The sequence below is a fragment of the Pseudophryne corroboree genome, chromosome 1, assembly GCF_028390025.1.
Source record: "Pseudophryne corroboree isolate aPseCor3 chromosome 1, aPseCor3.hap2, whole genome shotgun sequence".
NCBI lineage: Eukaryota > Metazoa > Chordata > Amphibia > Anura > Myobatrachidae > Pseudophryne > Pseudophryne corroboree.
Window position 1 is genome coordinate 1,184,215,446 of NC_086444.1, and position 12,520 is coordinate 1,184,227,965.

General features: G+C 50.9%; 1 protein-coding gene across 1 annotated transcript in view; it reads left to right on the plus strand.

Annotated features, from left to right (window-relative positions):
* Positions 1 to 10,135: 10,135 nt before the first annotated feature.
* Positions 10,136 to 12,520, plus strand: part of ANKRD53 (ankyrin repeat domain 53) — a 152,947-nt gene continuing 150,562 nt past the window's right edge. Inside the window, exon 1 of the mRNA XM_063925307.1 lies at positions 10,136 to 10,207. The gene's annotated coding sequence lies outside the window, so the exon portion shown is untranslated. The remainder of the gene's footprint in view (positions 10,208 to 12,520) is intronic.

Here is a 12,520-nt window from a genome sequence, read left to right on the forward strand (position 1 = left end):
CACAGCAGAGCTGAGCAGGAAAATGGCGCCGTGTGCTGAGGAGAATAGGCCCCGCCCCCTTTTCGGCGGGCTCTTCTCCCGGAGTTTGTGAGATCTGGCAGGGGTTAAATACATACATATAGCCTCAAGGGCTATATGTGATGTATTTTAGCCATAAAAAGGTATTATACATTGCTGCCCAGGGCGCCCCCCCCAGCGCCCTGCACCCTCAGTGACAGTTGGTGACTGTTGGTGAAGTGTGCTGACAACAATGGCGCACAGCTGCAGTGCTGTGCGCTACCTTATGAAGACTGAAAGTCTTCTGCCGCCTGTTTCTGGACTCTGGACCTCTTCAACTTCGGCATCTGCAAGGGGGGTCGGCGGCACGGCTCCGGGACGAACCCCAGGGTGAGACCTGTGTTCCGACTCCCTCTGGAGCTAATGGTGTCCAGTAGCCTAAGAAGCAAATCCATCCTGCACGCAGGTGAGTTTACTTCTCTCCCCTAAGTCCCTCGTAGCAGTGAGCCTGTTGCCAGCAGGTCTCACTGAAAGAAAAAAACCTAACTTAAACTTTTATTCTAAGCAGCTCAGGAGAGCCACCTAGATTGCACCCTTCTCGGCCGGGCACAAAAATCTAACTGAGGCTTGGAGGAGGGTCATAGGGGGAGGAGCCAGTGCACACCACCTGATCCTAAAGCTTTTATTATTGTGCCCTGTCTCCTGCGGAGCCGCTATGTCCCCATGGTCCTTACGGAGTCCCCAGCATCCACTAGGACGTCAGAGAAAATGTTGGTACCTACCGGTAAATCATTTTCTCGTAGTCCGTAGAGGATGCTGGGGTCCACATTAGTACCATGGGGTATAGACGGGTCCACCAGGAGCCATTGGCACTTTAAGAGTTTAAGAGTGTGGGCTGGCTCCTCCCTCTATGCCCCTCCTACCAGACTCAGTTTAGAAACTGTGCCCAAGGAGACGACATACTGTACTTCGAGAGAAGAACTTAACACAGATAGTGGTAAGATTCATACCAGCTCACACATACAAGGCACGTCAAGGCAACCAGCTTGAACTACTCAGCAACAGCTGAAAACATTACTTACCAAGTAACAATGCAGTACTCAACTAAAACGAAGTTGTACTGAACCAAATAACAATTGCAGGAAAACGAAGCGCTGGGCGGGCTCCCAGCATCCTCTACGGACTACGAGAAAAGGATTTACCGGTAGGTACCAAAATCCTATTTTCTCTTACGTCCTAGAGGATGCTGGGGTCCACATTAGTACCATGGAGATGTACCAAAGCTCCCAGAACGGAGGGGAGAGCGCGGAGGCTTCTGCAGAACTGATTGACTGAACTTCAGATCATCAGAGGCCAAAGTATCGAACTTGTAAAACTTTGCAAACGTGTTCGACCCAGACCAAGTTGCAGCTCGGCAAAGTTGCACTGCCGAGACACCCCGGGCAGCCGCCCAGGAAGACCCCACCTTACGAGTAGAGTGGGCCTTAACAGATTTTGGACACGGCAGTCCTGCCGTAGAATAAGCGTGCTGGATAGTGAACCTAATCCAGTGAGAAATAGTCTGCTTAGAAGCAGGACACACAATTTTCTTGGGATCATATAGGACAAACAGAGAGTCCGACTTTCTGTGACGAGAAGTTCTCTTCACATATATCTTCAGAGCCCTGACGACATCCAAGGACTTTGAAGTAATTGAGGAGACAGTAGCCACTGGCACCACAATAGGTTGGTTGATATGAAATGCCGACACAACCTTTGGAAGAAACTGCTGACGAGTCCGGAGCTCAGCTCTATCTTCGTGGAAGATCAAGTAAAGGCTTTTACAGGAAAAAAACCCCAGCTTGGAGACACGTCTAGCAGAAGCTAAGGCCAACAAAGTGACCACCTTCCATGTAAGAAATTTGAGCTTCATCTCCTGTAGAGGCTCAAACCAATCTGACTGGAGGAACTGCAATACCACGTTAAGGTCCCATGGCGCCGTAGGCGGTACAAAGGGAGATTGGATATGCAGAACTCCCTTCAAAAAGGTCCGAACCTCCGGGAGGGCAGCCAATTGCTTCTGAAAGAAAATGGATAGGGCTGAAATCTGGACCTTCACAGATCCCAACCTCAGACCTATATTCACTCCTGCTTTCAGGAAGAGGAGGAAACGTCCCAGTTGAAACTTCACCGCAGGAAACTTCTTGGATTCACACCAAGAAACATATTTCTCCCAAATACGATGGTAATGTTTTGATGTTACCCTTTTCCTAGCCTGTATGAGGGTAGGAATAACTTTCTTCGGAATACCTTTCCGAGCAAGAATCAGGCGCTCAACTTCCATGCCGTCAAACGTAGCCGCGGTAAGTCTTGATAGGCGAACGGCCCCTTCTTGGCCAATCTGGGGCAATGAGGATCGCTTGAACTCTTGTTCTCCTTATGAGCTTTAGGATTCTTGGAATGAGTGGGAGTGGTGGAAACATGTACACTGACTGGAACACCCACAGAGACACCAGGGCGTCCACTGCCACTGCCTGTGGGTCCCTCTACCTGGAACAATAACGCCGAAGCTTCTTGTTGAGACGAGAGGCCATCATGTCTATTTGGGGCAATACCCAGAGATCTGTTATTTCCTTGAAAACCTCCAGATGGAGTCCCCACTCTCCTGGATGGAGATCGTGTCTGCTGAGGAAGTCTGCTTCCCAGTTGTCTACTCCCGGAATGAAGATGGCTGACAGCGTTAACGCGTGTTTTTCTGTCCAGAGGAGTATTCTTGTCACCTCTGACATTGCCGCTCTGCTCTTCGTTCCGCCCTGACGGTTTATGTAAGCCACTGTTGTTACTTTGTCCGACTGCACTTGGATGGCCCGATTTCTCAGAAGAGGGGCCGCCTGAAGAAGACCGTTGTAGACGGCTCTTAGTTCCAGGATGTTGATGGGCAGGCCGGCTTCCAGGCTTGACCACCGTCCTTCAAAGGTTACTCCTTGAGTGACTGCTCCCCAGCCACGGAGGCTCGCATCAGTTGTCAGCAGGACCCAGTCCTGAATCCCGAACCTGCGGCCTTCTAGGAAGTGAGGCAATTGGAGCCACAGGAGGAGAGAAATCCTTGCCCTTGGCGATAGACGAATTCTCTGATGCATGTGGAGGTGAGATCCTGACCACTTGTCCAGGAGATCCAGTTGGAAGGGCCGAGCATGGAACCTCCCGTACTGGAGAGCCTCGTAGGAGGCCACCATCTTTCCCAATAGGCGAATGCATTGATGAAATGACACCCGGGGTGGCTTCAGGACATCCCGGACCATGGATTGGATCACCAACGCCTTGTCCCGCGGAAGAAACACCCGCTGCACTTCCGTATGCAGGATCATCCCCAGAAATGACAATCTCTGGGTTGGTTCAATTGACTTTGTAAAATTCAGAATCCACCCGTGACTCTGGAGCAGTTGCGTTGTGAGAACAATGGACTGCAGCAGCTTCTCCTTGGACGATGCCTGTATTAGGAGATCGTCCAGATAAGGAATGATGTTCACACCCTGCTTGCAGAGTGGCATCATCATTTCCGCCATCACCTTGGTAAACACCCTCGGTGCTGTGGAGAGGCCGAATGGCAGGGCCTGGAACTGAAAATGACAGTCCAGCAATGCGAAGCGGAGATAAGCCTGATGCGGCAGCCAAATCGGAATGTGAAGGTACGCATCCTTGATATCCAGTGATACCAGGAATTCCCCTTCTTCCAGACCTGATATCACCGCCCTGAGAGACTCCATCTTGAACTTGAACTCCTTTAGAAAGGGGTTCAATGATTTTAGGTTCAGAATGGGCCTGACCGAACCATCCGGTTTCGGTACCACGAAAAGGTTCGAATAGTAACCCTTTGTCAGCATGTGAGGTGGTACCGGCACAATGACTTGTGCCTCCACCAGCTTTTGGACAGTGTCTTGAAGTACTGTGCTGTCCTCCAACAGAGTTGGTAAGCCCGACTTGAAAAAATGATGAGGAGGGAGACTTTGAAATTCCAGCCTGTATCCCTGAGACACAATATCTACTACCCAGGGATCCAGGCCGGACGACACCCAGACATGACAGAACTTTCTGAGTCTCGCTCTCACAGGCCCCACCTCCGGGCCATCCCGTCCACCGTCATGCGGAGGACTTTGGGGTACTTGAAGAAGCAGGCTTTTGTTCCTGGGAACCTGCAGTGGCAGGTTTCTTGGACTTAACCTTACTTTCCCTAAAGAAGGTATTGGATGATCTGGGCTTGTTAGGCCGAAAGGACTGCTGCGCAGCTGAGGAGAAGGATTTCTTCGGAGCAGGTGCTGCTGAGGGAAGAAACGGAGACTTACCCACTGTAGCGGTGGATATCCACGCGTCTAGAGCTTCCCCAAAGAGAGTCTGACCTGTATAGGGTAGCGACTCCACACTTCTTCTGGATTCTGCGTCGGCCGACCACTGTCGGAGCCACAGTCCCCGACGAGCTGAAACAGACATGGAAAACCTGCAGAACCATGAATGTTGCGCAAATACAAAGCAACGTCATCCCTATCCGTCGTATCCAAATCCTCAATTAAGGCAGCTGACCACAACACTATAGCTTTTGCAATCCATGCACTAGCAATAGAGGGACGTAATATGGCCCCCGAAGCAGTGTACATTGATTTTAGCGAATTATCAATTTTCCTATCTGCCGGCTCCTTTAAGGCGGTAGATCCTGGTACAGGTAAAACCACCTTTTTTGAGAGTCTCGACACAGATGCGTCAACAATCGGCGGGTTTTCCCACTTTTTCCTATCCTCAGGGAAAGGAAAAGCTACCAGAATCCTCTTAGGGATCTGAAACTTCTTTTCAGGGTTCACCCATTCTTTTTCAAATATAGCATTCAGCTCTTTTGACGCAGGGAAGGTTAGCGAGGCTTTCTTATTTTAAGTGAAAAAAGCCTCAACCTGCTCAGGTGTGGTATCATTTACATTTAACACATCCCTGATAGCCTCTATCAACAATTGCACCCCTCTTGCAAGAGATGCAGACCCCCGCAACACATCCCCATCACCATCTGCAGTGTCAGAATCGGTATCCGTGTCGTCTTGTGTTACCTGCACAAGCGCACTTTTTTGGGGGTATGTAGTGGGGTGACCCGAGGTACCTGACAAGGGCCATACAGCCATTAAGTCTTGATAGAGGAACACCACTCTGGTTCCCTTGCTGGAATCTGTGCTAAACCAGTGCTAACCTGATTACATGGAATGGGATCATCCTTGGAGGATAAAACCTCTGCAGCATATGACACTGTATCTGTATCCTTGGACATTGCTGCAGGTGACCACCAAACACTCCACACACACACAGGTTGGGGTAAGACAGAGTTTCCCCCCCCCCCCAAGAATGGCAAGAGAGAGACAGAGATTGGAGCCAACCCACACCAGCGCTTTTTTACACAAGGAGAAACCCCTTATCTGTGCTGACTTGTGCTCCTTAATAGGACACACAGTCAATCTATCAGCCTCCCCTCCCTTCTACAACCCTCTGGTACCGTTATACAGTAAGCTGAAGCTTCTGTGGAGGGACCAGAGTCTTCCCACTCTTCTGAAGTTTAAACTGGCCTGAGGAGTTGTGCTGGCTGGGATCCCTGGACCCCGACAGGCTTGCTGACCAGTTTGAGGGGTAAGCGCTGGCCCAGGGCGCCCCTCACAGCGCCGCACAGTGTGCCTCTGGTACCGTCCAGGAGCGCGGTTAATACCGTGCTCCATCCCCTGTAGCCGCCATCTTCACACTGGCCCCCCACTTGCTAGGGGGGTCGGTGACTAACTCACCACTTGCTTCAGCTCTGTAAGGGGTCGGCGGCATGCTGCTGGGGCGAGCGGTTCCCCTGTGGCGGAGACCGATCAGACCCCTCTGGAGCTCAGTGTCCAGTCAGCGGAGTCAGTGGCTCAGACCCTGCAGGGCAGACACTGCTCCCTCCTTCAGTCCCTCGATGCAGGCAGGCTGTTGCCAGCAGCCTCCCTGTAAAATAATAAACTCTAATCTAAACTTCTTTAGGAAAGCTCAGGAGAGCTCCCTCTAGCTGTGACTGACTCCTCCGGGCACATTTTCTAAACTGAGTCTGGTAGGAGGGGCATAGAGGGAGGAGCCAGCCCACACTCTTAAACTCTTAAAGTGCCAATGGCTCCTGGTGGACCCGTCTATACCCCATGGTACTAACGTGGACCCCAGCATCCTCTAGGACATAAGAGATAAGGAGGACGCTGTCTGCCATAATGTGTAAAAAGGGGGACGCTGTCTGCCGTAATGTATAAAAAGGGGGACCCTGTCTGCCCTAATGTGTAAAAAGGGGGACGCTGTCTGCTGTAATGTGTAAAAGGTGGACTCTGTCTGCTGTAATGTGTAAAAAGGGGACTCTGTCTGCTGTAATGTGTAAAAAGGGGGACGCTGTCTGCTGTAATGTGTAAAAAGGGGACGCTGTCTGCTGTAATGTATAAAAAGGGGGACGCTGTCTGCCCTAATGTATAGGGGGGACGCTGTCTGCTGTAATGTGTGTTTATGAACAGTTTACTTTTACATAGAACTTTTACATTTATATACTTGAACGGTGGAAGAGACTGTTTCCACTTTGCATCAGCAACCAGCACTCTGATGAATAGTGATTAAGCATTCATGAAGAAAGAAAGAAAGACAGACAGACAGGGAGAGAGGTGGAAAGAGACAGAGACAGGGGGAAAGAGAGAGACATAGATGGGTAGGGAGACAAAGAGAGAGGAACATGGAGAGGGGGTATAGAGCCGTGGAGGGAAAGAGAGGGCGGGAGAAATGAGAGTGAGATGGGGAGAGGGAGAGATGGGGAGAGAGAGAAAGACGGAAGGAGAGAGATGCAGAGACAGGGAGAGAGACACAGAGACAGGGGCAGAGAGAAAGACCGGGAGAGACGCAGAGAGAGGGAGAGAGACACAGGGAGGGAGAGAGACACAGGGAGAGAGAGAGAGACAGAGATGGAGCGAGAGAAAGAGACTGATACAGAGGGAGAGAAAGAGACGGACGGAGAGATGTGACACTTGGGGTAAGTATCACGTGGAAAGTTACAATTTACAGGTAAGTATTAGGGAGTAAGTTTCCCTGGCAATTCACAATATAGTTCAAATTACAATTGGCACAGATATTACACAGTTGCGATGCGGCCGCTTCTGATTGGCTGCCGGTCCACGAGTTGTGATTGGCTCACGGACAACAGGAACTTTAAAATGCCACAGCGCTGTCTTCATGGCGCTTGGCAGGCTGCCGGACCACAATCTGCTAGCGGAGATAGGGACATTCAAAATGCCGCCGCAGCAGCGCTGTCTTCATGCTTGGCAGGCTGCCGGACCATAATGTGCTGCAGGGAGGGACCACCTGTCTGCGGGGGAAAGGGAGCCCTCGGAGGCAGCGGGAGCAGCAGCAATGGTGGCCGCCTCCCACCATTATTCATCAACAATCCATCTTCATACCTAAGGTACGCCATGAGGCCAGCATTCTTTGCCCTGTGCCTTCCCCACTAAAGTCCAGTCTTCTATTTAATGTGCCCTCCGCCCCAAGTTCAGCCTGCCTTGCCCTGTGCCCCCCCATTAAGAGCCAGCTTTCTCTGCCCTGTGCCCTCATCCAAGGTCCAGCCTCCCCTGCCCTGTGCCCCTCCCATTAAAAGCCAGCCTTCTCTGCCCTGTGCCCTCATCCAAGGTCCAGCCTCCCCTGCCCTGTGCCCCTCCCATTAAAAGTCAGCCTTCTCTGCCCTATGCCCTCATCCAAGGTCCAGCCTCCCCTGCCGTGACCCCCCCCCCCAATTAAAAGCCAGCCTTTTCTGCCCTGTGCTCTCATCCAAGGTCCAGCCTCCCCTGCCCTGTGCCCCTCCCATTAAAAGCCAGCCTTTTCTGCCCTGTGCCCTCATCCAAGGTCCAGCCTCCCCTGCCCTGTGCCCCTCCCATTAAAAGTCAGCCTTCTCTGCCCTATGCCCTCATCCAAGGTCCAGCCTCCCCTGCCGTGACCCCCCCCCATTAAAAGCCAGCCTTTTCTGCCCTGTGCTCTCATCCAAGGTCCAGCCTCCCCTGCCCTGTGCCCCTCCCATTAAAAGCCAGCCTTCTCTGCCCTGTGCCCTCATCCAAGGTCCAGACTCCCCTGCCCTGTGACCTTCCCCCCATTAAAAGCCAGCCTTTTCTGCCCTGTGCTCTCATCCAAGGTCCAGCCTCCCCTGCCCTGTGCCCCTACCATTAAAAGCCAGCCTTTTCTGCCCTGTGCCCTCATCCAAGGTCCAGCCTCCCCTGCCCTGTGCACCCCCCCCCCCATTAAAAGCCAGCCTTCTCTGCCCTGTGCCCCTCCATTAAGGCGAAGCCATCCCTGTTCTGTGTCTCCCATTAAGGTCCAGCCTTCTCATTCTTGTGCCCCCCCAACCAAGGTACAGCCTTCCCTGCCCTGCACACCTTCTTAAGGTCCATCCTTCCCTGCCCTGTGCCACCCCACACCATGTCTACCATCCGTGTGCTCCCAATAGGTCCAGACCTCCCGTCCCTGCATCCCCTTTGTCCCTGTCTTCCCTATCCCGTGACCTTCCAGTTTTAGTCCTCCCATATCCATACATCACTGATCTCTCATATATTGCCCCCGCCACCCACCTTTTCCCTGTGCCCTTCACAAACCACTTTTCCTCTTGCCCTGCCCCATCGCTATATATTTATTATGGATTCCCCACACCCATATCCCAAACTTTAAACAATTAAAAGAAAAAATTGTTTTACACACTAATTGATGCTTTATGCCCGCTGTAGCTCCACCCACCATTTTTTATGGGGGGGGGGGGGGGGGCCCTGCGAGTGGCGTAAGTTTGTCCCAGTTGCCCGGAGGCAAGATAAAAATTGGTGCCCCCTATTTCCTATATCAATATAAGAGAGAGAGAGAGAGAGAGAGAGAGAGAGAGGTGTGTGTTTAAAAAATGTATATACTATATTTATACATTTAATTGTTTTATTTTAAAACACATTTCTTTAGCGGTCATACCCAGGATTAGAACCCATGACCTGTTACACTAACAGCAGACACTTTACTGATGGCGTTATTTGCTCCTGTAGAGGAAGCATGAGAATTCTTGCTATATGAAGTTACGTGTAATTGTCAGAGAAGTATCTTCATATAGTTAAAATTCTCATATTTCCTATACAGGAGCGAACAGCTTCATCAGTAAGGTGGCTGCTTCCAGTGTAATAGGTTGTGGTTTCTAATCCTGGGTATGACACTTGTAAAATGTGTATATTCAGTATAATAAAGAGCGTGTGATTTGTAAGGTGCAGGGACCAGTGAGGAAGTCGGCCACTGAAAAGACAGCGGCAGCTATCAATGAACTTAATTCAATGGTGTCACAGAATGGGAGGAGAGGTGCCCCCTTCAGAGCAGGAGCCCGGCGGCAGATGACTCTGTTGCCTCCCAGAGTTCTGCCTCTGGGCCCTGCCTATTTCGTCAGTCCCGGGCCCCACAGTTCCTGATGGTGTCCTTGGATAAAACTAGCTGCTGATTGGAATTGCATTTTATAAAGTACTTATGCAGCTCTATGTTCCAAAACTATGCTTGCCTGTAGCATTTGAGCTAAGATACAATGTAAGCAGCTAAACTGTCTTTTGTCCCTGAGGAAGCCTGTGATGTGTGGCTAGTGCAGCAGTGTTACCGACCTGTGTTACAAGGGTTCGGTTGGCCTCAATTAACCATCATAAGCTGACCTCTGCCTGCAGCTGCAGCAAGACACTGTCTCTGCTTTCCCACACCATCTGTTACTCCAAAGCAGGGCTACCTCCAGGGCTGTCCTTTAAAAGGGAGGGTAGGCTGCATGGCCTAGTTTCCAGCTACACAGTCACTAGAGCCCATCCCTGTTCTGCTCTGTCAGATGCCTGTCAGCCAGCACCATTGGAAGCAGTGGGATCCCCACAGGAGGCTGATATTACTGATTGGCTGCTACAATGAAGATCTCCGGTCACCGGGAATAGACTCTGGCTTTTCATGAGCTGTACAGCACTCCTGTCACACACCAGCAGCTGCCTCATCTCCAGGTTGCGGCTCTGAGTCCTCCTAAGATGGCTGCTGCCCAACTGCCTCAGAAGACAGCTGCAACTACCACTGCACAAGCCGTCTCTCTCTCTCTCTCTCTCTGGGATCAATACGCCTGTTGCTTATTGGTCAGTGTCCCCATGCTAGACACAGCACTCAAGGCACAGGTAGCCCTATCCCCGCTGTAAGTTTAATGGTGTCCAGTCAGGGATGCATTCAGCAGGGGAAGGGGCACAAAAGTCACACTACAGCTCCTGGCAGCTATGATGGGGGGTGCCACATTCTCCACACATGCTGGCTTCACTGTGTGCTTAGTCACTTATTATACACTGACACCAATGCATATTGGGGCCACAGGATGGCTGACGACATACCCCACTGTCACCAATGTATAAGGGGCATAACATACAGGGTATCTTATGCGTTTAAATCTATTTCTCTATCGTCCTAGTGGATGCTGGGGTTCCTGAAAGGACCATGGGGAATAGCGGCTCCGCAGGAGACAGGGCACAAAAAGTAAAGCTTTACGATCAGGTGGTGTGTACTGGCTCCTCCCCCTATGACCCTCCTCCAAGCCTCAGTTAGATTTTTGTGCCCGGCCGAGAAGGGTGCAATCTAGGTGGCTCTCCTAAAGAGCTGCTTAGAAAAGTTTAGCTTAGGTTTTTTATTTTACAGTGAGTCCTGCTGGCAACAGGATCACTGCAACGAGGGACTTAGGGGAGAAGAAGTGAACTCACCTGCGTGCAGGATGGATTGGCTTCTTGGCTACTGGACATCAGCTCCAGAGGGACGATCACAGGTACAGCCTGGATGGTCACCGGAGCCTTGCCGCCGGCCCCCTTGCAGATGCTGAAGTAAGAAGAGGTCCAGAATCGGCGGCAGAAGACTCCTCAGTCTTCTAAAGGTAGCGCACAGCACTGCAGCTGTGCGCCATTTTCCTCTCAGCACACTTCACACGGCAGTCACTGAGGGTGCAGGGCGCTGGGAGGGGGGCGCCCTGGGAGGCAAATGAAAACCTATTTTGGCTAAAAATACCTCACATATAGCCTCCGGAGGCTATATGGAGATATTTAACCCCTGCCAGAATCCGTTAAGAGCGGGAGACGAGGCCGCCGAAAAAGGGGCGGGGCCTATCTCCTCAGCACACAGCGCCATTTTCCCTCACAGAAAGGCTGGAGGGAAGGCTCCCAGGCTCTCCCCTGCACTGCACTACAGAAACAGGGTTAAAACAGAGAGGGGGGGCACTAATTTGGCGTTAGAAATATATAAAAAAGATGCTATAAGGGAAAACACTTATATAAGGTTGTCCCTATATAATTATAGCGTTTTTGGTGTGTGCTGGCAAACTCTCCCTCTGTCTCTCCAAAGGGCTAGTGGGTCCTGTCCTCTATCAGAGCATTCCCTGTGTGTGTGCTGTGTGTCGGTACGTGTGTGTCGACATGTATGAGGACGATGTTGGTGAGGAGGCGGAGCAATTGCCTGTAATGGTGATGTCACTCTCTAGGGAGTCGACACCGGAATGGATGGCTTATTTAGGGAATTACGTGATAATGTCAACACGCTGCAAGGTCGGTTGACGACATGAGACGGCCGACAAACAATTAGTACCGGTCCAGACGTCTCAAAAACACCGTCAGGGGTTTTAAAACGCCCGTTTACTTTAGTCGGTCGACACAGACACAGACAGGGACACTGAATCCAGTGTCGACGGTGAATAAACAAACGTATTCCTTATTAGGGCCACACGTTAAAGGCAATGAAGGAGGTGTTACATATTTCTGATACTACAAGTACCACAAAAGAGGGTATTATGTGGGATGTGAAAAAACTACCGTAGTTTTTCCTGAATCAGATAAATTAAATAAAGTGTGTGATGATGCGTGGGTTCCCCCCGATAGAAAATTATGGGCGGTATACCCTTTCCCGCCAGAAGTTAGGGCGCGTTGGGAAACACCCCTTAGGGTGGATAAGGCGCTCACACGCTTATCAAAACAAGTGGCGGTACCGTCTATAGATAGGGCCGTCCTCAAGGACCAGCTGACAGGAGGCTGGAAAATATCATAAAAAGTATATACACACATACTGGTGTTATACTGCGACCAGCGATCGCCTCAGCCTGGATGTGCAGAGCTGGGGTGGCTTGGTCGGATTCCCTGACTAAAAATATTGATACCCTTGACAGGGACAGTATTTTATTGACTATAGAGCATTTAAAGGATGCATTTCTATATATGCGAGATGCACAGAGGGATATTTGCACTCTGGCATCAAGAGTAAATGCGATGTCCATATCTGCCAGAAGATGTTATGGACACGACAGTGGTCAGGTGATGCAGATTCCAAACGGCACAAAGGTGTATTGCCGTATAAAGGAAGAGGAGTTATTTGGGGTCGGTCCATCGGACCTGGTGGCCACGGCAACTGCTGGAAAATCCACCGTTTTTACCCTAAGTCACATCTCTGCAGAAAAAGACACCGTCTTTTCAGCCTCAGTCCT